Source organism: Helicoverpa zea, chromosome 5 (genome assembly GCF_022581195.2).
Source record: "Helicoverpa zea isolate HzStark_Cry1AcR chromosome 5, ilHelZeax1.1, whole genome shotgun sequence".
In the NCBI taxonomy this organism is placed as follows: Eukaryota; Metazoa; Arthropoda; class Insecta; order Lepidoptera; family Noctuidae; genus Helicoverpa; species Helicoverpa zea.
The window spans coordinates 865,152-891,903 of NC_061456.1; the positions used below are offsets into that span (position 1 = coordinate 865,152).

Genomic DNA, 26,752 nt, shown 5'->3' on the forward strand with positions numbered 1-26,752 from the left:
TTATATTTATTTCTTTGTTAAAATAAAAGATGGAGCGTAAGTGTGAGTAATGTTCAGAATTGGGTAGAACTAACAGATATATATTTTTAACACGCAAGTCTACTTCGTTGATATATGTGTCTAGATGAGACAAGTATGTAGGTGGTAAATAATTAGGTAAGTACAAATATTTTTTCCAAGGGCAGGTCAATTATTACTTTTGTGTGGTAAAAATACCTGCAACGAAAATTATTTCCCTAATAGCCATGCTTATGAGATATTCACACTTACATACTTTACACAGTTCCCTTATAGAATTAGGTACTTATAAGAAATGAACCCTTGGCAGTGATTTTGAAGACTGTAATAGGAATCATGTTGAAATTGTCGGGGAAAATTTAATGATACACATCACTTAGTCAGGCTCTTGACTAATTGACGAAGATGTCAATGTAATAGAATACTGTCAGTTCCACAGTTTATATTTTTTTATATTTCTAGGTGGGAAAATTTGAATTCCTATGTTGGTTACGTGGTTGTAACTTTCACAGTAGATGAGCTAATGTTGCCGAAATGTAACTGTATGTAGCTGGTTCGATTCTTAAACGCTGACGTTTTTGTAGGAAATGCATTGAAAAAAAAAATCTTTGCGTTTTTCTATTACGTTTTTTTTTTTTAAACTGGCATCCCAAAAATAATAAATAATGTCGGGACACCTTTTTCACACACGGTCGGTTAGCCCCATGATAAGTTATTTATTAACTTGTGTTACGGGTGCTAACACAACTGATAAACTACACATAGCTACATATATACATATTTATAAATACATATCATAACACCCAGACCGCGGCCAACAAGCATGCTCATCACACAAATGTCGACCGCACCGGGAATCGAACCCGGGACCTCAGGTTCGGCGGTCCGGCATGATGACCATTGCGCCATCGAGGTCGTCAAAAATACATTTCACCTACTTTTTGTGTCATAAATGTAGGTGCCTACGCCACGTACACTACTTTCGATTTGTCAACAGTTCTAGACTGAATCCGATTTTTATATCTCTTTCAATATAGAAACATGGCTACATAACGTCCAAAGCTTGTCAAAGAATTTTTCATTGGCTTTTCATCATTTAGGAGCTTTTAGTCGAATTGCTTTGAGGATCTATACAAAAGAACAGTTGAGAATTTCAAAAGACTACGATTGATAAGCGAAATGATCCACCTGGGACAAAATCCGTGCATTTTCAGTGGACTTCATTTATGAAAATATTCGTGTAAGTACTTTTAGAAAAATATATGCTATCTACTACCTACAATTAAAATTAAATTACCCTATTTATCCCAAAAATGTTAAATTTCAAAACATATAAGTATTTATATTTTTGATAGTAGGTACTTTTAATAGTTTTTGGTACATATTTAAAAAGCCTTATTTAGCAATAGACCGTTGTTAGCACGTCCAATTTTGAATCTCCAACGTTTCCGAACTTTATTACTGAGTCAGATTTTTTTTTCTTTGTTCGTGTAATGAGGTTTTAATATACTAGATATTTTGAGATGTGATTGTTAGTCTCGTTTTGTGATGGAGGCATAAAACTCAAATATATTATTTAATGTTAATGTCCGTTGGAGATCCATCTAGAGCTCATTAAAGCATAAGCTTTTTGTTTATGCTTACAAAAACCAGACCAAGAGTGTACCAATGATATGTTTTTCAGAAAAGTATTTTTTTATTTTCTCCGGGACTTTATAGTCGTGAATAAAAACATTGTGAGGTAACCTGGTTTTAAAAGTCTTAAATCGACAATTCTCTTTCCAAACGTGATGAAAAACGTTGATTACTTCTTTATATAAAAGAGGTATATGCTCTGCAGTGAGACAACACAAAGGCTGGTTATTACGTAATAAGTAAATTTGGTCAAGCGGTGCATAAGTTACAAGTAATCCATTTATAAGCGTGAATTGTTTGGGTATTAAACCTCCGTTCAATTAGGAGAATTAATACAGTTTTGCGAAGCTACTTTGAAACAATGTTGGTACCTGCATTATTCTAGTGTTGTATGCTATAGTAATTACCTGCTATAGTGACCATTAACAAAATCCTGTGAGAGCAAACTCTTCGATGCAAATTGAACTACAAATGCTTGCACTATTAAAGGAAGGTCGTACCATTTATATTTAATTCTATTCAGAGTTGTAGGTGAACTGAGTAAAGTTCTGTTGTAAGATTTGTGTGTAGAGTGAAGATTTGATAAATCAAGACTGTGGTCTGTATGAATGGAAGGCGATATGGTATGTCATTTTAATTTTGAATTCTAAAATGTAAGTTAACACAACACATCATAATTTTCAAAGGATTAAAGTGGCCGGGTAGATCGCGTTTGATCGTACATTTTACAATATAAATGTGGTTGTATCTTTTTGCCCAATTTTGACTGTAAAATTGCTGTACATTTTTTAATGAGATTGAAGCACTTGTAAAACCACTGCAATCGTTTCATCTTACCGTACCGTTATCGTAAATATTAATATTTTGATCTAACATAGAAGTATGATTAATGTCGGTCAATTGATAGCAAGCGAAAATGAATCACTGTGTCAAGGTTATGAAATCAAAGCAAAATCATAAATAGATAATGACCCTCGGGACTACTCAAACGATTAGAGAGGTAGAAATTATTTCTCTAATAGTTTAGATTCAACCATTTCAACGTAATAACACGATTTCTTACTGAATATCCTCACTTATCGGTAATGTCCTATCTGTCACTCGGTCTATTTCTCGCGCTTAACGCAATAACTACTGAAGCAATTATAATAATAGGTAAACAAATAAAAAATACCCCAAGCCATAAAGGTTATTTTATTCCGGGTGCTAGAAATAGCTCGTATGTAATTTTTATTTTATTTAAATAAGGAATAACTATCTCTAGCTAACTTGAATGTGAAACATATTTAACTCTGTACCCGTTTCCAGAATGTTATCTTTTGACCATAAAGGGCCAGTTATTGACTACAGGTATTTAGCCCATAACAGGCCGACTGAAAACCTTGATTAATACCTATCCAGATTTTATTTCAAAATAAGTTTAGCTAACTATCGGGTCAACTGTCTTCCGACTGTTTACCACTTAAATTCTTTAAATTTCCCATTCATCTCACTCGTGCAAACAACAGATCTATCGAATAGATATATTCGTATAATTAAATACTCGTTTAAATATAAAACAGACACAGATCACTGAGTTAAACGGTACAGTATCGATATAAGATTGGCGTCAACACCTGTACCTAGCAGCTTCTGCCAGAGAAATAATATAATTCTATCTCATCATCATCATCAGCCTATCGCAGTCCACTGCTGGACATAGGCCTCTCCAAGTGCACGCCACTGAGATCGATTTTCGGCTTCTCGCATCCAGCTCCTGCCAGCCGTCTTGCGCAAGTCATCACTCCACCGTGCCTGAGGACGTCCTACATTACGTTTGCCGAGGCGTGGTCTCCACTCTAGAACTCGTTTACCCCAACGGTTATCGGTTCTTCGGCTAATATGGCCAGCCCACTGCCACTTCAGCTTGCTGATTCGGTGGGCTATGTCGATGACCTTGGTTCTCTGACGGATTACCTCATTTCTGATGCGATCCCTCAGAGAAATGCCAAGCATAGCCCTTTCCATAGCCCGCTGAGCGACTTTAAACTTGTGAACCAGCCGTACCGACAGTGTCCACGTTTCGGCTCCGTAAGTCATGACAGGTAGGACGCACTGTGGGATTGACGATGTTAGGACTCGACGTAGCTTCCCAAATGCAGCCCAACCCAACTGAATTCTCCTATTCACCTCGTCCTCAAAGTTGTTTCTACCTAACTGCAATGTCTGCCCGAGGTATACATATTTCCGAACAACTTCGAGAACGGCGCCGTGTATCGCAATCGGTTCCGGTAGAACATGTTCATTGAACATGACCTTGGTTTTGTCCAAGTTCATCCGTAGGCCGATGCGTAGAGAAGATTCAACCAGGTCGTTCAGCATCTGTTGTAGGTCCTGCAGCGTTTCCGCCATGATGACGATATCGTCAGCAAATCGCAAGTGAGAGATGTGTTCGCCATTGATGTTGATGCCGCGTCCTTTCCAGTTCAGCGTCTTGAACATATCCTCCATTGCATTAGTGAACAGTTTCGGGGAAATAACATCCCCTTGTCTCACTCCTCGATGCAACGGTATGGGCCTTGTTTGCTGATTCTGTACTTGGACGGACATTGTAGCGGCTTCGTAGAGACATCTCATCACTTGGATGTATCGCCAATCTACTTGACAACGCTGCAGGGACTCCAGAACAGACCAGATTTCAATCGAGTCAAAGGCCTTCTCATAGTCCACAAATGCTAGACACAGGGGCTGATTATACTCTTCGGTCTTCTGTATAATCTGCCGCACTGTGTGGATGCGGTCTATGGTGCCGTATCCGCTCCGAAACTCAGCCTGCTCCGGTGGTTGGAATTCGTCGAGTCTTCGCGCAAGTCGGTTCGTGATCACTCTTGAGAACAGCTTATAGACGTGGCTTAGGAGGGAAATGGGTCGATAGTTCTTCAGCTGGGTTTTGTCTCCCTTTTTCAAGAACAGGACGACAACACTCCTACTCCACGCCTCTGGAGTTCTCCCACGACGGCATTAAAAAGCTTCTGGAGCTCCCCCAGTAAGGGGTTTCCTCCTGCTTTTAATAGCTCTGTTGTAATGCCATCCTCGCCAGGGGCTTTTCCATTTTTGAGCTGTCTTAGAGCGATCTCGATTTCGCCACTGCTGACTTCTGGCAGGTCTTCGGTGAAATGGCGTGTTAATGTGGCTCTAGAATCCTCATTTCCGGGATCAGGTCGAGATGCATGCGATGCGTATAACCGGCCATAGAAATTTTCCACTTCCGAAAGGACTGCCGGCACCGAAGAAACGACTTCTCCACTTGTTGTGGTCAGCTTCGTCAAGTGGCTTCTTCCAAGAGATTTTACGAACACCTTTGACCCCCGATTCAGCTCAATTGCTCTTTCAATGGCAAGAGTATTGGAGCACCGGAGGTCGCGTCGTACGTGCTTGTTGATCTCTTGGTTTAGAGCCCGCTTAGCTGACGAAGTGACAGGCGGGTTTTCACATCGTTTCTTCATAAGCCCTAATGTCTCTTCCGAAAGCTTTGGTTTCTTGCCCTTACGCTGCATGTTACAGAATCTCGAACCTTCCTCCCTGAGGATCCGAACAACATATTCATGGTTCTGGTTAACGTCTGTTGTGGTTTCCACGGCGGCAAATCGGTTCTCCAGATTTGACTGGAACGTTTCAGATCCTGTCATGGTTTGGAGCAGTTTTGATCGGAGCCTGGCCTTCATCAGACGGAAACGTTCGGCCTTGAAGTTGATATTCAGAGAGCCTCGGACAAGTCGGTGATCGCTCCCGGTATTAAACCTATTGATCACGGAGACGTCTCTGAATATGTGCTTCTTGTTCGTCATGATGAAGTCAATCTCATTTTTAGTCATAGTGTCGGGGCTTTGCCACGTCCACTTCCTTTGGGGCTGCTTTTTGAAAAAGGAGTTCATCAAAAAGAGCCCCTCGCGTTCGAGGAAGTTGACGAGCATTTGCCCCCTATGATTCCTGCTTCCATCTAGTATAATATTATATTTAAAAAATCTATCTAGTCTATCTATCTAATTCTATCTAGTATAATATTATATTTAAAAAATCATATCGGAATGTTATTATGCATGATGCAAGATAATACTTACTACTATATAATACTAATACTTCTAAAAAATAATTGTAAAATGTTTTTCAGTTAAATTGAAAGTTTAAGTATAGGTAGTTTTTGTGATATATTATTTCTTGTTACCTTTGCAAAGGTATAAATAATGATTTACTTATAATCTTGTTAATATCTACTTTTGACCCAGGTAGTATGCTATAGGATATTTCAGTACATGCGAATATACAAAAAAAAAATCAAACATTATTTTAGTTTTTAAAAGCATACATTATATTAATGTAGTTTTAATGCTCAAAGAATATTGTGCTTCACGGATTTGTGGTTATTAATTTTTTCCGCGTTTGATACGCCATCCAATTAAACTGGATTAAAATTACATGAGCAGTTAAAACACGCTTATAATTCACGTGAAAGGATTTTAATATTACATGGAAGTAATAATGAATTTACTTTTTTCTATTGTTTTACCAGAACAATAATAATCATTAATCAAAAGTAGGTACCCTAACGTACTATTAGAAATACATATTTCATTTGTTTCAATGCCACGATTCATTTTTTCTGACGTATATACCCGTTAATACTCGTACAATACAGCCTGTATAGGTTCTATAGTTCGGCCATTCAGAGAATGCGTTCCTGACACGTCGCGATTGAACTGACGACGTAACTTTGCAATGGCGTTGCAGTTACGATAAAAATATTTTTGCTGGTTGTTTACCGTTTTAACAATTGAGGAGCATTAAAACAACATTATTATATCAATAATCAATGAATGTTATAATTCAGTCAGTTCAATCGCGACGTGTCAGGAACGCATTCTCTGAATGGCCGAACTATAGAAACGTATCGATCTAAATGTAGGCCTAAGTAACTAAAACTATTGTCTAACTAACGGTTTTTATTTACGCCCTCAAATACAACACATAAGAAATACAAATGACGGCACACAATATAATATACAAAAAAAAAACTTTTTACAAAAAAATTTAACCGACTTCCAAAAACACTAAAAAGCAAAAAAAAAACTAATTTGAGGTGCATCGGCCTAGAAGTCAGTGTCTAACCGATATATATATATATAATATCATCATCATCCTCCGAGCCTTTTTCCCAATCATGTTGGGGTCGGCTTCCAGTCTAACCGGATTCAGCTAAGTACCAGTGCTTTACAAGAAGCGACTGCCTATCTGACCTCCTCAACCCAGTTACCCGGGCAACCCGATACCCCTTGGTTAGACTGGTGTCAGACTTACTGGCTTCTGACTACCCGTAACGACTGCCAAGGATGTTCAATGACAGCCGGGACCTACAGTTTAACGTGCCATCCGAAACACAGCCAATGGTGTCTAAGATATACTTAGAAAGTACATACAGACTTAGAAAAGTTGCATTGGTACTTGCCTGACCTGGGATCGAACCCGCGCCCTCATACTTGAGAGATTGGTCCTTTACCCACTAGGCCACCACGACTTTTATATATATAATAGAATAATTTTGCCACCGACTTCTAGGCCGATGCACCTCAAATTCGTTTTTTTTGCTTTTTAGTGTTTTTGGAAGTCGGTTTAATTTTTTTGTAAAAAAGTTTTTTATTCACAGCTTTTCAGTGATACGAATAGTTGTCACTATCCATATAAGTGGAAAGTTCTCATCAATACAAAGAATATAAGCCCAAATACGAGGTATTTCACATATTCAGTTGTCGAATTCCCTCGACCTTCTTTGGTCTCCATCATCAGGTCAGTTCCAAACCTTCACTGTTGCAAAGTTCTTGTCAATACAAATAATATAAGCCCAAACACGAGGTAGTTTACATATTCAGTTGTCGAGTTCCCTCGACCCTCTCTGGTCTCCATCATCAGGTCAGCTCCAAACCTTCACTGTTGAATAGTGCTTTCAGGCATATACCTGAGTGTCAAGTTTTTACCCTATGTATGCCTACAGCTTTCGAAGGTTGCCTTCGATTTCTCAGGGTTTCCACATTCAGATCCTGATCTGATGACGACGGGACCAAATGACAAGCATACCCTTTCAAATAAAAAAAGAATTTTTGAAATCGGTCCAGGCGTCTTTGAGAAATCGAGTAACAAACATTAAAAAAAAATACAGCCGAATTGAGAACCTCCTCATTTTTTTGAAGTCGGTTGAAAACTATATTTCCAAGACAGGAGAATAACATCATAAATATCATAATATTATGGATGTGTGTTTATATAACCCGGAACTATTAGCAGGTAATTTGGGCGCAGTGATGATAACTGAGCACACCTGCTCATGATTAATTAGCTCAAACTTACTTATAGCTAGAGTTATGGCAACCTTATTCCCTCTGAAATATCAAGGTTCTAAGTTACTCGGCTATTTTTGCGTGCAAAATTTTTTCCAACAAAATTGAGTCATCTCAGTTGCTAGCTCTGTTTAGGCTTCGTGTGCCGTCGATAATTCCACGCAGTCCTATTACACCCTTGTATGCACCCCAGCGAAAAACAGTGTTGGGCGCTAATTCTCCCTGCGCAAGGCTCTGTAAGGTCATCAATGGCTGTAGCGATGGACTCGACTTGCATTCACACAAAAGTAAAAAGTCTATTCTCTCGGGCCTGACTGAATTCTGACAGTTTTTAGTTTTTCTGGATTAGTTTTTCTGTTTATTATTTCTGTTGGTACTTATTATTTTTTATTGATGATAATTTATTGTAATGTCAATTAGTGTTGTTTTAAATTTGTTAACTTTTATCGCTTTCTTCCTTTTGTATTTATGTACATTATCACTTTTATATATACCTACTGTTTGGCTTATTTAATTTCACTGTACTTGTAAATTAGTAATTACGTGCATGTCTATACTGAAATGTTGAGTTTACCTATAAGTAATTGTTGTACAACTGCTATTCTACTGTACTAGCTCGTAAGTTCTTGTTTCTTGTATAAACAATTGTTGGTGAACCAGATACATAAAAAAAATAAAAAAAAAATATTATCTACATGAAAATGTATCTGTGTAAGGAAGGTAAATCAAGCATCATTTTTTAAATATACTGAAACTAACTATTAAGAAAACAGTAAAATTAAATACGCGGCTCTTGTTCCCGTTACCCTATTTTATTTTGTAGTTGTAGTATCATACAAAATCACCCTTCACGATTATAGCAAGAGCTCCTTTTCCCATATCAAAAGTTATCGTTACACCACCAACCCACCAGAGGGCGCCACTGACATTGATTCGCAAACACACCGATAGATGTCACTGTGCAATGACGTCACATTTCTGAATCGCGGTGTTAAGATTCTCCGCGGTCGAACGACCCTCGCGCCGTACTGTAGTGAACTCATACTTACCTGGCATAGGGGATACCGTGATCAAGAAGGCGGTTCCCCCAGGGCGAGGTCTATCCATTGCACTGCGGATAGGTTGACCCCTGCGATTATCCCTAATGTGGATAACTCGGATGCGTAATTTTTGGTAGTGGGGACTGCGTACGCGCCGTCCCCTCAGAATTCCTAAGATGCCATAGTTCACAGTTTTCCTAGTAAAGTACGTGCCAACAGTCCTGGAAAAGTAGTTTGACTAACTTCTTCAGGACTGTTGGGTTCAAAAATGATTCAGCTGAATATATATTTTTCTACTATGTATGTGCGCCATGTGACTTCATGAATTAAGTCAATCAATCCTTTAGAAACCTTTAAAAATCAAAAATAAACTACCAAAATTAAATCAAACTAACACGCATTTAAAATACATTAGAAACTAAACCCTTCCGAATTCCGTATCTGAAACCGCTAAACATTTGTAACCCTTTTTCCATGAATCACCGTGGGCCGGACACAAGGAATGCGCAAATAGGGTGACAATACGACCCGATGAGCCGAATTCTGTGAGAACACGACAATCGTGACGGGAATCGTCGTATTACATTCTGATGAAATATCGTATATTCCGGTTCGAAAATTTTATTGATTCCAGCACAACTTTTTCATTTTATGAATAGTTAGGTTCCGCCTGCTATTTCACCTGCGTCCGGAACAGTGCTTCTCACTCATGGATAAAAAGTAGCCTGTACTTATAATATTTGTTATTCTAATTTGTTATGTTACTAAATAGATTCATTAAAAGTTGTGGCGATAGATTTTGTAGGTAATCATATTACCACTAAGTACTACTAATCCAGAATCTGGACTGCTTCAAAAAAAATAACAATCAACCAGACTAAATACCTAGTTAACTATGTAATCGTATTGACAATATTCTGGTATTTTATAGGAAACAATAGACAAGAAAAAAATCCCTTTTTGTGTAATGACCGAGAAATTAATCACAAATACCAACAGTTTTTTTCACTAAAAGCAATTTCGTTATTGCGTATTGCATGATAAGAAGGTATTTGATTATGTATGTATTGTATTCATTAATTATATTGTGTTATGTCATATCGACAAGAAAAAATATTTATTACACACTAATCTAAATTCCTTCATATTCAACATCTTGGTCCGGCCTTACAGTTGTAAATTTTGCTCCCGTAAAAGCTCATGTAATTAACGTACAATAAAACAAATATTATACTCCTTCGTAAGTCGCTTATAATATTTTTTTGAACTTCTTACAACTTACGGAAGTTACGTAGGTACGTAATTTTTAAAGAAACTAACAGTAGTAAAGTCGGGGTAGTAAAATGAATACCATAGGAAACATGATCTTCACTTGTTCTATCTGATTGTTTTATGACATTGTGGCATGTCACTTGCACTAAAGCGACTAATTGATGTACTTACTCAGACAAAAAGTCATACAACCAGGGTTAAAACTAGCTATATTGGTTCAAAAGCCTTTTAAATGTGCAAGCATAATTTTCGCAATTTTAATATTATGTTTAGTACATTTTTTATGAGATGTTACTTCACAGCTGACAGAACATTTAAGTAGCTAAAATTATTAGGGTAACGTTCGACTCATTACGCAAATTACGAAGTATATACAACTAGCTTCCGCCTGCGGCTTCGCCCGCGTCGAGTTCGGTTATATCGCATTTCCAAAAGAACTCCTCAAAAGTCCGGCATAAAAACTATTCTATGTTCTTTCTCAAGATCAACTCTATCTCTTTCAGTGGTTTAGACGTGAAAGTGTAACAGACAGACAGAGCGGGCGAAGCCGCGTGCGGAAGCTAGGAGTAATATAATTAGCCGATAGTGACACGACTTAGCAGGGAAATACATACTACAATTTTTTTTGTATGGGTGTGTAAATCTGGATGTGTATATTCGTGTTCATCTGACTAACTGGTTCTAATGGTGTGACTGCAAGTTAAATCGTAAGTAAGATTGTTCATGAAGCATTTTATTGGAAGCTGTATGAAATAAACAAACATATGTAGGTACTATACCAGTACCAGTTTACTGTAGCTACAATATACTTTAGGGTGAATGTTTCTGAAGCGTGGGAGTTTTTAACAATGCCAATTACATTACCAATTTCTTAAGCTTCATTACTTCGAATGTCTTGCGAATGCGTGTCTAAATGTTTGTTACACTTTCACTGAATTATCACTGAATGAACTGAATAGGCTACTTTATATCTATGCGCGGGACCTGTGAAGTAGTTCCCTTCCTAGTAGGGTGAAACCGCGGGTGAAAACTGGTCCAAAGTACATCTGGATGAATGTTTCCGAAGCGTGGGAGTTTTTGAGAGATTGTCCTTATTGTGAACGTGGACACAACGCTAATTAGATTTTTTTTTATTTTTATTTTTAAGCCTTATGCTAGACACTTTATACATATACAATTCATAAAATATCAATTTACATTATGCAATTCACATTAAAATTTCACATTATACATTTCATAATTTCATTTTTCATACATTAATGTCTTGTTCCATTTTTGATAGTCTGCTTGCCAGGTGGCAAAGGCCTCCTCCAATCTTTTCCATTCTGGTCTTACCATGGCTACTCTCCCCCAAGTTATCCCCGCTACTTTCCTAATATCATCATCCCATCTTGTCTGAGGTTTGCCTCTGTTTCTTTTTCCGTTTCTTGGGTACCATTGAGTTGTTAATTTACTCCATTTATCTTTCCCGCGGATCATGTGGCCTGCCCATTTCCACTTTTGTCTTTTTATTTTGAGAGATATGTCTTGGACCTTCGTCTTACTTCTGGTGTTACTATTTCTTACTTTGTCTGTTCTTTTGAGTCCTAACATACTTCTTTCCATGGCATGTTGACATACGGAGAGTTTGCTTTCTATGTTTTTTGTCAATGCCCATGTTTCACTTCCATATGTCAATACTGGAAGGATGCATGTGTTGAACAGTATGCTTTTAGTTGTAATGTGTACGTTCTTATCTTTCATTAATTCTTTTAGACTCCAGTACTTCTTCCAACTATTAAGAACTCTTCTTTCGACCTCTCTTTTCGTGTTGTCTTTAGGTGATATTAGTTGACCAAGATAAATGTATTCATCAACATAAGAGATTTCTGTGCGTCCTACTATAATAGAGTCTTTGTTACCATTGGTCATGATTTTTGTCTTCTCTGGGTTTAAGTTTAGTCCGGCCGTTGAACTTTCTGATGCTAGATCGTTTATCATCTTGTTTAGGTCATCTGATGTTTTGGCAAATAACACAATATCATCTGCGAATCGTAAGTGTGTTAGTGTGTAACCATTAATATTTAAACCCAGGTCTCCCCAGTCAAGGTTTCTAAAGATTGACTCTAGTACAGCTAGAAAAAGCGTTGGAGAGAGGGGGTCCCCTTGTCTTACACCTTTTTGGATTTGAAACATATTTCCCTTCTTTTCCAATTGGATACACGCCGAACTGTGTCTATAAATGTTTCTAATAACCTTTATATATTTGTGTTCGACACCCTGCTCTTTTAAGGCTTCCCAGATTTTACAGTGTATCAAAGAATCAAAAGCTTTGCTATAATCTATGAAAGCTATATAATAAGTAAGCTGATATTCAGAGTATTTTTCTATAATTTGTCTTACAGTGTGGATGTGGTCCAATACAGAGAAGCCTTTACGGAATCCTGCTTGTTCAATTGGCTGATGTTCGTCCAGTTTACTTGCTATCCTATTCAAGATAATCTTTGCGAAGATTTTATAAATATTAGACATTAGGCTAATGGGCCGATAGTTTGCCATGTCGCAGTGATTCCCTTTCTTAAACAGGAGGATTACTTGAGATTCAGTCCATTGTTTTGGTATCCTTTCGGTGTCAATTACGTGATTGAAAATTTCTGTAAGAATTGGCACAATTGTCGATTTCGTTTGTTTGAGTATTTCGTTGTTAATGCCATCTGGACCTGGTGCTTTATTGTTTTTTTGCGTATCAATAGCTTTTTCCGTTTCCTCTGGTAAAATACTCGGTATAGTTTCGTTCTCTGGTAGGTCTATTTCTTCAATTGTATTGTTTTTGTATAGCTCACTGTAATACTCTGTAGCAATCGTGAGGATTTCCTTTCTGCTCCTTTTTTCAGTTCTTCTTCTATTTTCCATCTTCACAATCCATTCTGTTTTGTTTGTTAATTCTTTGTACGCCTTCTTTATGCCTCCTGTCTGTCTAATATGTCTCTCTATTGTTTCCAACCTTCGCTGCCTTCTATCTTTCTTTAAGCTTTCTCTGATATCCTTACTGAGTTCCGCTATTTTCTTTCTGTAATCTGTAGTTTTCGTACTCATTAGAGATACTCTTTGGTTCAGGAGATCAGTGGTCTTTTTTGTCAACCAATTCTTGTGGTTTTCCTTTTTGGTGTTATGTACTTTGGTGATGTTTGTGATTGTATTTTCTAGCCAGTTATATTTTTCTTGTATATCAGAATGTTTTGTTTCTATTTCATATTCGTTAAGTTTTAGATGTAGTGCGTTAGCTATTTCCTCGACTTGGAATTTGTTAAGATTTATATTTGTTGGGTTCAATTTTGGTCTGTTTCTTTTTGGTGTCGATAGGTTCAGTTTAGTTCTTACCATGCGGTGATTGGTATTGAAGTTTAGCTGGTTAATGACATCTATGTTTGGAAAATATTTGGGTTTATTGGTCATTATGAAGAATTAGATTATCAATTTCTTAATATTCATGACTTTCCTCCCCACTCAGAGACATTTAATGATTACTTAAGTCACTCCTTAGTAACGGAATGTCATACAAATCCTTCACTAAGGAATGGCTTAATTAATCATTAAATGTCTCTGAGTGGAGAGGTTTGAATAAAATAAAAATTATGTGGGAGGTTTCTTGAAACAAATGATTACATAGGAAGGACAATTCACAGAAGATTCATAATCCCCTTAGGCTTAGTGATAGGCAGGAGCATGATCCTTTAGGCATAATTTGGCATAATTTGAATGTGAAAAATTACCTACATATTTGACTCTTCGTTTTTTAGGTACAAATAGACCAGCATGAGCCTATTCCATATTTTAAACAGCCGCAGCGTCATGCAGTTATCTGGTTACCAAAAGTAGGTAATAATTACTTTTGCAATATCGAAATAATTATTTAATTTATGATGAATGCAATGAAATTCTGTATATTAATATTGGTATTGCAATTTTATGAATTTAATTATGAGCTAATAAAAGCATTTAAATACGTTTACTATTATGTGAGTTCTGTATGGATTAAATTGTTTACTATATTTGAATTCAAAATATTTGGGTTATACAGGGATTTATAATTTAATTATGTTTTGTGTAATAACTCATTTTCCATTCTTGAGAATATACGTGGTAGATTAATCTACCGTCTCCTAGTAATTATATGTATATTTAGGACTAGCCGTTTTCACCTCCGCCCAGTGGTATGTTACTATTGCCTGTACTGGGATAAATTATAGACATTTTACTCGGGAAGAGTGTAACTTTTAATTGGTGTAAACAAATTCAAATCGGTTCAGTAGTTTCGGAGCTATTAGGGTACAAACAAACAAAAAAATATTTCCTCTTCATTGTGTTAGTATAGGGTAAACTCGTTAGAGATGGCCATAGTTTTATCTAGGCATAATAAAAAAAAGAAAAAGTGTTGTTACAATCAGTTTTTTATTCTTATCATAATTAACAGTAATTAGTCTTATAAAAATCAATGACAAATATTTTTTTATAAGTCAAAAACATATTAAAAAACAATTTCTAAAAAAAAACAGAATTGGCCATCTCTCCCGGGGCATCAGGGTAAGTTGGCCATAGCTATACGGGATAGATGACCAGTACTTGACTTCCCTTTTCCCTTTCCTTTGCCCTGAAATTCAGCTCGTTTAGCTTCTTTTTTCTTCTTCTGTCCACATTTGGAGCACATATTATCAAACTCGGTACAGTATACATGTACCCACCTTTCACAAATAAGACACTTTTTTTTATGACGTCAAAAATCATCAAATGACCCCTCCCGCTGTGGGTTAGCAGCGGTGAGGGAGTGTCAGACTCTTACTGACTAAAAACCATCGTGTTCCGTCATAGGCCTTTTATGTACCAGGGCCGCGGTATCTCTTTCGAACAACCCGCAGCCCCGGTAGTCCTTGGCCCTACTGGGCCCCGCTGGGGTTGCTGACATCTCTTTGAGGAGCGCGTGGAACAACGCGCGCCGTCGACACGAGTCTGTCGTCTAAGAAGACAGAGGGACGATGAGCTACCCGAACTCTCCGTCCACAGACCCACGCCTACGGTGGCCGGGAGTCATCTCGCGACACCCGGCGCCCGTGGTGTCTACCTGGTCCAGCGCGGTGGCCGGGATGAGAGGTGCGCACTCTCTGGCGTTCCGCCTCCTCCTTCTCGAGCATGACCGCTTCGCAGAAGGAGGCGACGGCATCCCATTCCCTCTTGCCCCGGACCATGGCCTGAACCAGGGCCGGACGCGAGAGGTCGCCGCCGCCTAAAGCCTCGACGAGGACCCGGCGGTGCCCTTCCCACGCAGGGCACTCCTGGACTGTGTGGTCCACCGTGTCCTCGGGGCTGTCCGCACAGTGGTGACGCCCGGGCGCCTCCTCACGACCGATTCGATGCAGGTATCTCCCGAAACAACCGTGTCCGGTGAGGGCCTGTGTCATGCGGTACGTGAGTACGCCGTGACTCCTCCCGAGCCACTCCTCAAAGTCAAATAAGACACTGGAGCCACTCTTCCACGAGACGAGTTTTAAATTTTAATTTTTCAGAGAAAAGCCATAGCCACTCGTGGTTGTTGAAGTGAAGATTCACAAAAAAAAATGGTTAAACCCAAAGATTCTTATCTTTGGACTGGTACAAATAAGAATAGAAAACGGAAAGCTGTAAGGCGTATTAGCGAAAGCAGTTCTGATCTCAGTGAACCAGTATTGTGTGATACATCTGACGAAGAAGATAAAGAAAACGAAGCAGATAACTGCGCTGGATGATCCTGACGATGATGCTGACACTTATTTTCTCTGATACTTATTTGGCATCTGTAACAAAACATAAAACGCATTATTAGCACTTCAAATAACAAAAGATAATATGGCTATCTCAACCTGAATTTATGTGGCCATCTCTCCTTTTTGTGCGGGTGAGATGGCCATATCAAATTTTTGATTAAGTTAAACATTAGCAGGCGCCATTTTGAGGTTAGAATAGACGTTAACATTTGATAAACATAATAAACTAAGCAAACATTTAAAAAATGCAATAAAAAGTAGTACTACATGATGATATATGACCACACTATACAATTTTTGCAATACCCTGAAAAGTAAAAGTTGATTTACTTACTTTTTAACATAAATACGCGCAGTAGCGTCGTCGCACTGTGTTCCCGAGCATGGCGTGCGGTGTACTGACTGCATTGTAGAGCCATCTAGCTATGCATGCCAAAAATAATTCGATTGGCCATCTCTCCCGTATGGCCATCTCTAACGAGTTTACCCTAGATGAAAGCCAATATTCAAATGGAAATGCGCTATTTTTGTGGTTGTCTAAATAAAAATAACCTAAAGTTCCCTAAAGCACACTTTACACTGACATGTAAAAATGATACGCATATAATACATAGTCTAAATAAAACGGACGACACTTTCAGTGAAAGTAGTTTCAGTCTAAATAAAACTGACAGTACTTTTGATGCATGTCTAACTATGCGTACACAACTTTCATGCAACTACCTCTGTCTGTCATATAATAAACTTGTTAAAACTGCGGTTTAAAAAGAGAGAAGCTCTGTAACAGAGTGAGTGCAGAATCACGGAGGCGAATAACACTATAAAAAGTAAGGTTACCTACGTGAATTTTGCAACCTGTCTAAAGAATTTTCCAAACTGCAAATGCGTTAACAGACATAAATCTTAAATGCATAAAACCCTCAACAAATATTTGTTCTTTCCGATGATTTATTATAATCATTGTAAAACTATTTCTTTAATCTCAAACCTGCATGGAAACTAACACTTGAAAATTAGATTTTAATAGGTTTTATACGTCAAACAATGGGAATATATCTCGGTACTGTTTGATTGTTCAACGGCAACATGTGGAAAAGTAATTAAAATCTAGCTATTAAATTGATTTAGAAGAAAGTTGTTTTTTTTTTACGATACTTGCATAATCGCTTTATAAAGAACAATGGTTAGATTTGGTTTGTTTGAATGATGTTGATAGAAAAGGTTGGCGGAATTGAAATATTTTGTGTCTATTTTCTTTTACATTGAAATATTTTTCTGTGTAACGTAGACTAACGTAACGTGTGGGTTGATGAGTTAGCTCCTTTTGACTAATAAATCTCAGGCGATTTCTATTATTTTTTTTTACTTCTATCTTTCTAGACTTTTACACTATTAGCTTTGATTAATAAAATCTACAATCTTAAATTATTGTTCTTCGTATTTATTTAATTTTTCTTGTATTCTTCGCTAATTTGCATTAATTTAGGTACACTGAAAAATGTTGTGCCTTATTTAGTTTTGAACTTTAGTAAAATTAGAACTAACTTTTCTACGTTTTTTTTTAGTTTAACTGTAATTTGATATTTAATACCAAAGAGACCATTAATCCACATTGCAATATTTAACCAAAAATATAAATATGTAAAAATATAGATACCTTTTTTCACGTAAAATATGTGTCACTTTTAAACCATCAAAATCACACTTTTAATAAAAAGGAATACGCAAGAAAGTTTATATAAACTTTTGAAAAACACTTTTATCCACTTTCAAAAAAAATAAGTAACAAAAAAAAGTTTCATGTTTTTTCAAAAACTTCTAAATCCAGAAAAACTAATTTGAAAATACGCAGTATCATTCACTGAACACAGAAATCAACTTTTTCTATACAACAAACTTTTTTTCGTGTAACTTTGATGACGTCACAGCAACGCGTCGGTTCGGACGCCAGGCTAGCGAGCGACTGACTGAAAGCTGTAACTGAAATGTTTACATGACTTTACGATCATATTTATGTATTAAAAATGTATTCTTGTATTCATTGTGAATGTTTATGCAAATGTTTGTTCGATAGATGATGTTTACTTCCGTTTGTGAGGGAATTTAAAATTGGGAGATTTTTCTTTTTTTAGTGCTAAGAGTACCCAGCACACTGCAAATTTTAGTTGGCCGATATTTTGCCCGAGCTCATAAATCAGTATGGAAAGGAATGGTTGTACGCTTATAATGAAAATCAGGCATAAGGTCGGTATATCAGCGGCTAAAAACTTTTTTTGAATTCAAGATTTTCGTAAATACATTTTTTTTTAATCATCGGGCCAACTGTCGAACTGTTTTGATCTGCAGTTTGCACACACTAAATGGTATTACTGATTTTTTGGTTATGTTTTTTTTTATCGATATGGGAATACTAAGTAATCTGCTATTTAATACGGAAGCTGTATTTTTTGATAGTCAAAAAATATTTCTAGGAATATACGGTTCATGGGTTAATCTGCGCTTACCGTGGATAGTTTGTGACCTCTGTACATTTCATATTGAGTTTTCGCGCTAAGCTTAGTCCCTGAAATCCTGTTAAATTATTGATTACGACTGTATTTGTAATATTTGGTGGTCATACAATGAATCAAAAATTACAAACTGTATCTTTTCAGTTAAGTAATATAATAGGTATTTTTTTACGATTTTCGATCGAAAAGTCTTTGCAATTACTAACTAACAGAAACCATAAACTTCTGCTGTATGTACACAAAAGCTTTGATTGCTGATTAACTGTGGTTTGTAAAGAATTCGCCTAACTTTTTTATCTTTTTGCGAAGTTAAATACAAGATGTGCTTAATTACGTTTAAGCGTTTAATATTGATTCTACTCATTTAAGTTTTTCATATTTGACTGGAATCCAGAACAAAAAAAATCGATGGCGATAAGATTTCCCGCATGTGGATCAAAAGTTGCTAAAATTTTATTCTACCTTTTATATAAAGCTATACGTATTAATACCAAGTCTAATCAAAGCCCATTCTGCACTTTTTGCAGAAAAGAGTAACAAAAATAACCATAAACAGATTAAGTTACAAATAGAATAATTAGAAACATATGATATGAGTTGGATAATGGTTTAAAGTTGCATTGGAATTTGTCACTAAAGATAAAATACATTAACATATACCTACACAGGTGGAACGCCAGTGTTCAGAATCTATTTGCATAAGCGACATTCTATTTCAAAACCCCCTATTTATTTCCACGACCTATAACGCAAATATCACAGACTGGACTTGAATAGCCAGTTTCATCTGCAGCTCAAAATAGGTAGCCATTTGCAAATGAGTCAGGCCACACACGGCAATTATCAATCGCTCAGAGAAAACTAAACAGGGAAATATTTCGACACTAGGCCTGCGACCACAATAGAATTTTCAATTCCACGATATTGAATGCGAGATACGTGGGTTGGCAATTATACAGAATACGTTTAGAAGGTTCACTTAAAGAAAAGCTGGAAAAACCGACTGCCGTGGTATGGGTATGTGATGCGGAGGAATTAAATTCATTACATTCATCATTCAAGTTGTGAGGAAGGTCTGAATATGAACGTGGATAGATATAATGGTAGAGGATAAGCAAAGAAACAGTGGACGGATTGTGTGAAAGTCGATATGGTTAAAAGGAATATGAATGTGAATGTGAGATGACGGCCGATAGAAGAATATGGAAGGAGAAAATATGCTGCCCCAAATAAAATTGTGATAAGGGCAGGAGGATGATGATGTGTAAAAGGTTACCTTTTTATCCAAATATTGTATATCAAAGAGAATGGTCATGTTGTAACTCTAGGTCATAGAATGGATCTTCTATCGATAATTTTGCTGTAAATGCGTAACCCATATCATTGATATTAGATCCTTTGTGTAACATCAATAGAGAGTGAAATTCTCAGCTTTTAGATATCCGCCATTGTTATTGTAATATTTCTGAAAGGATAAGATTAATGCTACATTTTAGTTCAGATTGTTTGTTCAATAATTTTTATTCCGGTATTAAACAAGGTCAAAAGATCTTCAGAGATATTCAAATTCAACCCTATGATTGTTCAACTTGTTTCTTTTTACAGATCTTTGATAATTTTGTCGTTTCAGTTTTTTCTATAGAAATTAAAGATAATATTAACATTTTTCGAAGTTCGGATTTTTCTAGTATACCTACCTAAAAGCCACAAAAATGGGCAGTTAAAAGAAGAAATTGTCATCACCATTTCCTAAAGAAAACCATTTATCGAATTACATCATTCATGTTCAATTCAAATTCTACTATTTGCAATGTAGAACACCAATCACTCGATAAAGTCTTCTTGAAAGCAGAAGATAGCCGTGACATAAGACGTTGGCAATCTAAATGCACGTTGGACTTGAAACGAGGCTAAATCGAATGCTAAGCGAAGAATAAGTTTCCGAAGACATCTAGAATATTCTAACTACAAGTTCAGAAATAGGGGCAATAGGGAAGTTTTGTTGGCTTGTGTCTACGTACGGAATGTTCGGTTTATTTATTTATTTTTTGCTATCCCGCGTAAACATGTTGATTTCTGACACTACATGAATATAACACACTTATATGTTGCTGGGGAGTTTGTTGCGCCACTTCTTCTTCCCAGCAAAAACACATAGGAAGTGGTGAAGGGTGGGCATTTTAGGGGCTGTCTTCTGTAAATTTCTGACGTTCGATAAGTGCTGTTTTGCAGTCTAATTTGAATAAATGACTTTTGATTTGATTTGACAAACAGCATCCAAAGTCATCGGCTGACTGTCTGCCAGTGCCCATGGATAAAGTTAAAGACTCCGAAACTTCGGGATTACATTAATATAATGTAACTTATATTAATATAACAGCGATAAAATCCGTAAAAGTAGTTTTATTTTAATATTCCACGTAAAATTAAGTTGTGTGTGGTATCAAATCTAATCAAAGGTGTCTAACCTAACCACCCGTATATCGTGGGTAAGGTAGCCAGTTATATCCATTAGGAGTTGTATCATTTATATCATTTATTCAGGCTGATATCTGATATTTTCTATAGCTATAAAAATTCAAGTAAACGAGCTCTTGAACCCGAAATTATCTAGTAAGTATTGTAAATAAATATATATTGTAGTCAAAGATATGGCAATTCTATTTAAAAGCGCATCGCGTCACATTCCTAGACGGTCACTATTAAATTATGAAGAGCATGCTTAACATTCTCATCGCGTTATAAAACTTAAGACCTTTTTCTAAAACCTCTTTTTCGCATTACACGTAGGTTTGAACCTCTAGGGACCTTATTAGCGCAACCGATATGGAATTTCTAAGTCTTTGCTTCCATTTCAAGGTCAAAGGTCTTCAGGGATATTTAAAATTCTCTAGATTTTTTTACTAAACAGATGTCTATGTATTTCTAGACATAATTATGTGTTGTTACTATGTCGGCTGAAATTGCTTATGATTAATGTTTAGCGACTTTGATAGTACTAAAACAAAAAGAAGCGTCATATACTCGTATGAATAATTACTCAACAACCTGTTTAAAAAACTGTTATATGGATGTTATTTTGAACAAATTGAAAGTTTTTGAGCACCACTGAACGCACAGTAATGTTTTACACATTCTCTGTTAGCGAAAAAATGGGCGCTAACATATTTGGTGGAATCTCTCGTTTAGATAAAATAGTCTCCTATAGGTCGAAACTTCTAACACTATACCTCACAACACTTAAGTTCTTACTCAGCAAGTGAATAAAGTATTGGAATAAAATTTTATCGCAGAGCAAACGCACTGATCGGTATGTTGTCTGTCTCTTGATGTCATGTGGGAATAAGAGCTCAGTCAAATCGCATATGTATGTTAAACGTTTTTAATAATCTCTGTAAAGCCTTGCTTGTACTGTAAAAAAAATTGAGGCTTTTTGTAGATGTTTTATAACGCTGACTATACCCTGCGCTTATAAAAGTAGCCTGTAACAATATCCTTTCTCAAGCTCCAGGTTAATATGAACGTAAATTGTTGCGTTTACGTTTGAGTTATATTAGTAGTTGACATTAATGCCTCGGTCTAATAATGTTAGTTACGTACCTACAAATTAATGTTAACCGCAAACTGCATTTGTGCCTTATCACGCATTTATTTATTTTATTTCATCATCAGCCTATCGCAGTCCACTGCTGGACATAGGCCTCTCCAAGTGCACGCCACTGAGATCGATTTTCAGCTTCTCGCATCCAGCTCCTGCCAGCCGTCTTGGGCAAGTCATCACTCCACCGTGCCTGAGGACGTCCTACACTACGTTTGCCGAGGCGTGGTCTCCACTCTAGAACTCGTTTACCCCAACGGTTATCGGTTCTTCGGCTAATATGGCCAGCCCACTGCCACTTCAGCTTGCTGATTCGGTGGGCTATGTCGATGACCTTGGTTCTCTGACGGATTACCTCATTTCTGATGCGATCCCTCAGAGAAATGCCGAGCATAGCCCTTTCCATAGCCCGCTGAGCGACTTTAAACTTGTGAACCAGCCGTACCGACAGTGTCCACGTTTCGGCTCCGTAAGTCATGACAGGTAGGACGCACTGATTGAAGACTTTTGTCTTTAGGCACTGTGGGATCGACGATGTTAGGACTCGACGTAGCTTCCCAAATGCAGCCCAACCCAACTGAATTCTCCTATTCACCTCGTCCTCAAAGTTGTTTCTACCTATATAACTGCAATGTCTGCCCGAGGTATACATATTTCCGAACAACTTCGAGAACGGCGCCGTGTATCGCAATCGGTTCCGGTAGAACATGTTCATTGAACATGACCTTGGTTTTGTCCAAGTTCATCCGTAGGCCGATGCGTAGAGAAGATTCAGCCAAGTCGTTCAGCATCTGTTGTAGGTCCTGCAGCGTTTCCGCCATGATGACGATATCGTCAGCAAATCGCAAGTGAGAGATGTGTTCGCCATTGATGTTGATGCCGCGTCCTTTCCAGTTCAGCGTCTTGAACATATCCTCCATTGCATTAGTGAACAGTTTCAGGGAAATAACATCCCCTTGTCTCACTCCTCGATGCAACGGTATGGGCCTTGTTTGCTGATTCTGTACTTGGACGGACATTGTAGCGGCTTCGTAGAGACATCTCATCACTTGGATGTATCGCCAATCTACTTGACAACGCTGCAGGGACTCCAGAACAAACCAGATTTCAATCGAGTCAAAGGCCTTCTCATAGTCCACAAATGCTAGACACAGGGGCTGATTATACTCTTCGGTATTCTGTATAATCTGCCGCACTGTGTGGATGTGGTCTATGGTGCCGTATCCGCTCCGAAACCCAGCCTGCTCCGGTGGTTGGAATTCGTCGAGTCTTCGCGCAAGTCGGTTCGTGATCACTCTTGAGAACAGCTTATAGACGTGGCTTAGGAGGGAAATGGGTCGATAGTTCTTCAGCTGGGTTTTGTCTCCCTTTTTGAAGAACAGGACGACAACACTCCTACTCCACGCCTCTGGAGTTCTCCCTTCAAACAGGACGGCATTAAAAAGCTTCTGGAGCTCCCCCAGTAAGGGGTTTCCTCCTGCTTTTAATAGCTCTGTTGTAATGCCATCCTCGCCAGGGGCTTTTCAATTTTTGAGCTGTCTCAGAGCGATCTCGATTTCGCCGCTGCTGACTTCTGGCAGGTCTTCGGTGAAATGGCGTGTTAATGTGGCTCTAGAATCCTCATTTCCGGGATCAGGTCGAGATGCATGCGATGCGTATAACCGGCCATAGAAATTTTCCACTTCCGAAAGGACTGCCGGCACCGAAGAAACGACTTCTCCACTTGTTGTGGTCAGCTTCGTCAAGTGGCTTCTTCCAAGAGATTGTACGAACACCTTTGACCCCCGATTCAGCTTAATTGCTCTTTCAATGGCAAGAGTATTGGAGCACCGAAGGTCGCGTCGTACGTGCTTGTTGATCTCTTGGTTTGGAGCCCGCTTAGCTGACGAAGTGACAGGCGGGTTTTCACATCGTTTCTTCATAAGCCCTAATGTCTCTTCCGAAAGCTTTGATTTCTTGCCCTTACGCTGCATGTTACAGAATCTCGAACCTTCCTCCCTGAGGATCCGAACCACATATTCATGGTTCTGGTTAACGTCTGTTGTGGTTTCCACGGCGGCAAATCGGTTCTCCAGATTTGACTGGAACGTTTCAGATCCTGTCATGGTTTGGAGCAGTGTTGGTCGGAGCCTGGCCTTCATCAGACGGAAACGTTCGGCCTTGAAGTTGATATTCAGAGAGCCTCGGACAAGTCGGTGATCGCTCCCGGTATTAAACCTATTGATCACGGAGACGTCTCTGAATATGTGCTTCTTGTTCGTCATGATGAAGTCAATCTCATTTTTAGTCATAGTGTCGGGGCTTTGCCACGTCCACTGCTTTTTGAAAAAGGAGTTCATCAAAAAGAGCCCCTCGCATTCGAGGAAGTTGACGAGCATTTGCCCCCTATGATTCCTGCTTCCAAATCCATGGGATCCTACTGCCGATTCGCCGCAAATCTGTACTCCCACTTTAGCGTTAAAGTCCCCCATGACAACGGTGTAATGGATCTTTGTAGTGAAGTGGAGGGCCCTTGATATATCATCAAACATATCCTCCACTTCATCGTCTGAATGTGTCGAGGTCGGTGCGTACACTTGCACTACCTTGAGGCTATACCTGTCGGTGAGCTTTATGATAAGGTACGCTACCCTGTTCGACACACTAGACACCTCCACAACGTTATCAGCTAGGGACTTATTAACCAGAAACCCAACGCCACCTTGGGATTATTTTATTTATTTTATTTATTTTATTTATTTTATTTATTTTATTTATTTTATTTATTTTATTTATTTTATTTATTTTATTTATTTTATTTATTTTATTTATTTTATTTATTTTATTTATTTTATTTATTTTATTTATTTTGTTATGAATAGATCTTTAAGTTTAAAAAATAAACTGAGTGATAAATACATATGTGTACACTTGCCCTTATAATAGGATTGCATTTTTCTTATATTAAAGTATTATTTTGTATTGTAGCAGTAATGTGCAATATCAACTGAAAATAGACACTTCATTTTAAATTTATATTCTTTCTGCACTATCATTAAATGATTTTGGTTTAGGTAAGTATGTAGGTACTTTTAAACATCACCAATTTATAAATCGGAGTTGGACAATTGAAAAACAACAACAACCATAAGTAAATAATATCTTGCTAAATATTTATATTTTCTGTACAAATAATGCCACGACCTTTGTACATACTTTCAGACTTCATTTTACCATTTACGCTTACCCATAAAATGTTTGACAACCTTATACTAACTATATTAAATAATATGAAACTATGAAACCTTACATATTTTTCTAAAAGGGAGGTATATATTTATTCCATGGGCCTTAATAGAGCTTGTCATCATAAAACCTTCCGGCATATAACATTGTCCTAAACTGCCTTTCATAAGCTACTTGGATCATCTACATACATAGTTATATAACCACAAAAACTTTTAAACGTCTGTTGAACACTTGTCTAAAAAATACAGATATTGACGTTGAAATAAGGTCCGTTTTGCAGCCACATTTTTTTTAGACAAGTATTTAGCAGATGTTTAAGTTTTTATAGTAAGGCAGTATATATAATACGTTACTATATATGTTTACTTTATGCGGTTAGTATGACGTTAAGTGAAAGGAAATAATTTTGTTCACTTTATGTAGAAACATCATTATTTAATGTGTTAATTTTATATAAAGTTTATAAAGGTGTGTTCTATTGTTTGGATTTTATAGACCTTTGTCTCGGGGGATCTATTTCGCACGCATGGTTAGAATATAATAGAGGTAATATGGTTCCTTAATGTATGTTAGTCCTACTAGTATAATAAACGCGAAAGTTTAACCAAAATTACACTTGTAAACATTCTAGTTTAAAAGATTAGTAAGTATGTCTAACTGTGAAGTGATTAACACTCATTATTTTTCTGTATGAGCTGTGGCCTTCATGGTTCTACAGTGGGAGAATAAAAAAGGATGTTGATAAATGATATAACAAAAAGTTGGTATGAAACTCTCTTCTACTTTACAACAATAACATTATTTAAAAGTACACCTAGTTTTAACTTAAGTGAATACCTATCTATTATTTACAATGAATTAAGTATTTATCACTTACGTCATAACAAAATGCCGAACGTAAATAAAAGTAATTAAAAGGTGTGCCATTACGAATTAATTTGTATTACATTAATTTATTATGAGTCTCTCAAAGCTATGATAATATAGTGCTAATGAGGTCTTGTATATCAAGGACTGATGAGCACAAAAGTGTTTGAGAGTTTTGTAGTATTATACTTCGGCCGTTCAGAGAATGCGTTCCTGACACCTATCAGTTAGTCACGACTAGTGATGGGCACAACATAACACTGAGTTCGTTACCGTTCCTTCAAAATGAACCGCCGCATTATTTTAAGATTATTTTCGTTTTAAATTGGCGGAATCATTTGTTTTATATTTTAGTTATTTAAGTGGAAACCAAAAAAAGGTAATATTCATATAATAAAATTGTTTTATTTATTCTTTGTTACAAGTACATTGAATTGAA

The 26,752-nt window shown here is 37.2% G+C and overlaps 1 protein-coding gene and 1 non-coding gene across 2 annotated transcripts in view; one reads left to right on the plus strand and one right to left on the minus strand.

The window, feature by feature from the left end:
• Nucleotides 1–18,063, minus strand: part of LOC124630480 (QRFP-like peptide receptor) — a 148,492-nt gene extending 130,429 nt beyond the window's left edge. Inside the window, exon 1 of the mRNA XM_047164401.1 lies at nucleotides 17,768–18,063. The gene's annotated coding sequence lies outside the window, so the exon portion shown is untranslated. The remainder of the gene's footprint in view (nucleotides 1–17,767) is intronic.
• On the plus strand, nucleotides 9,063–9,224 carry LOC124630849. The gene has a single exon (XR_006984455.1). It is a non-coding gene; the product is annotated as a U1 spliceosomal RNA (small nuclear RNA).
• Nucleotides 18,064–26,752: the final 8,689 nt, after the last annotated feature.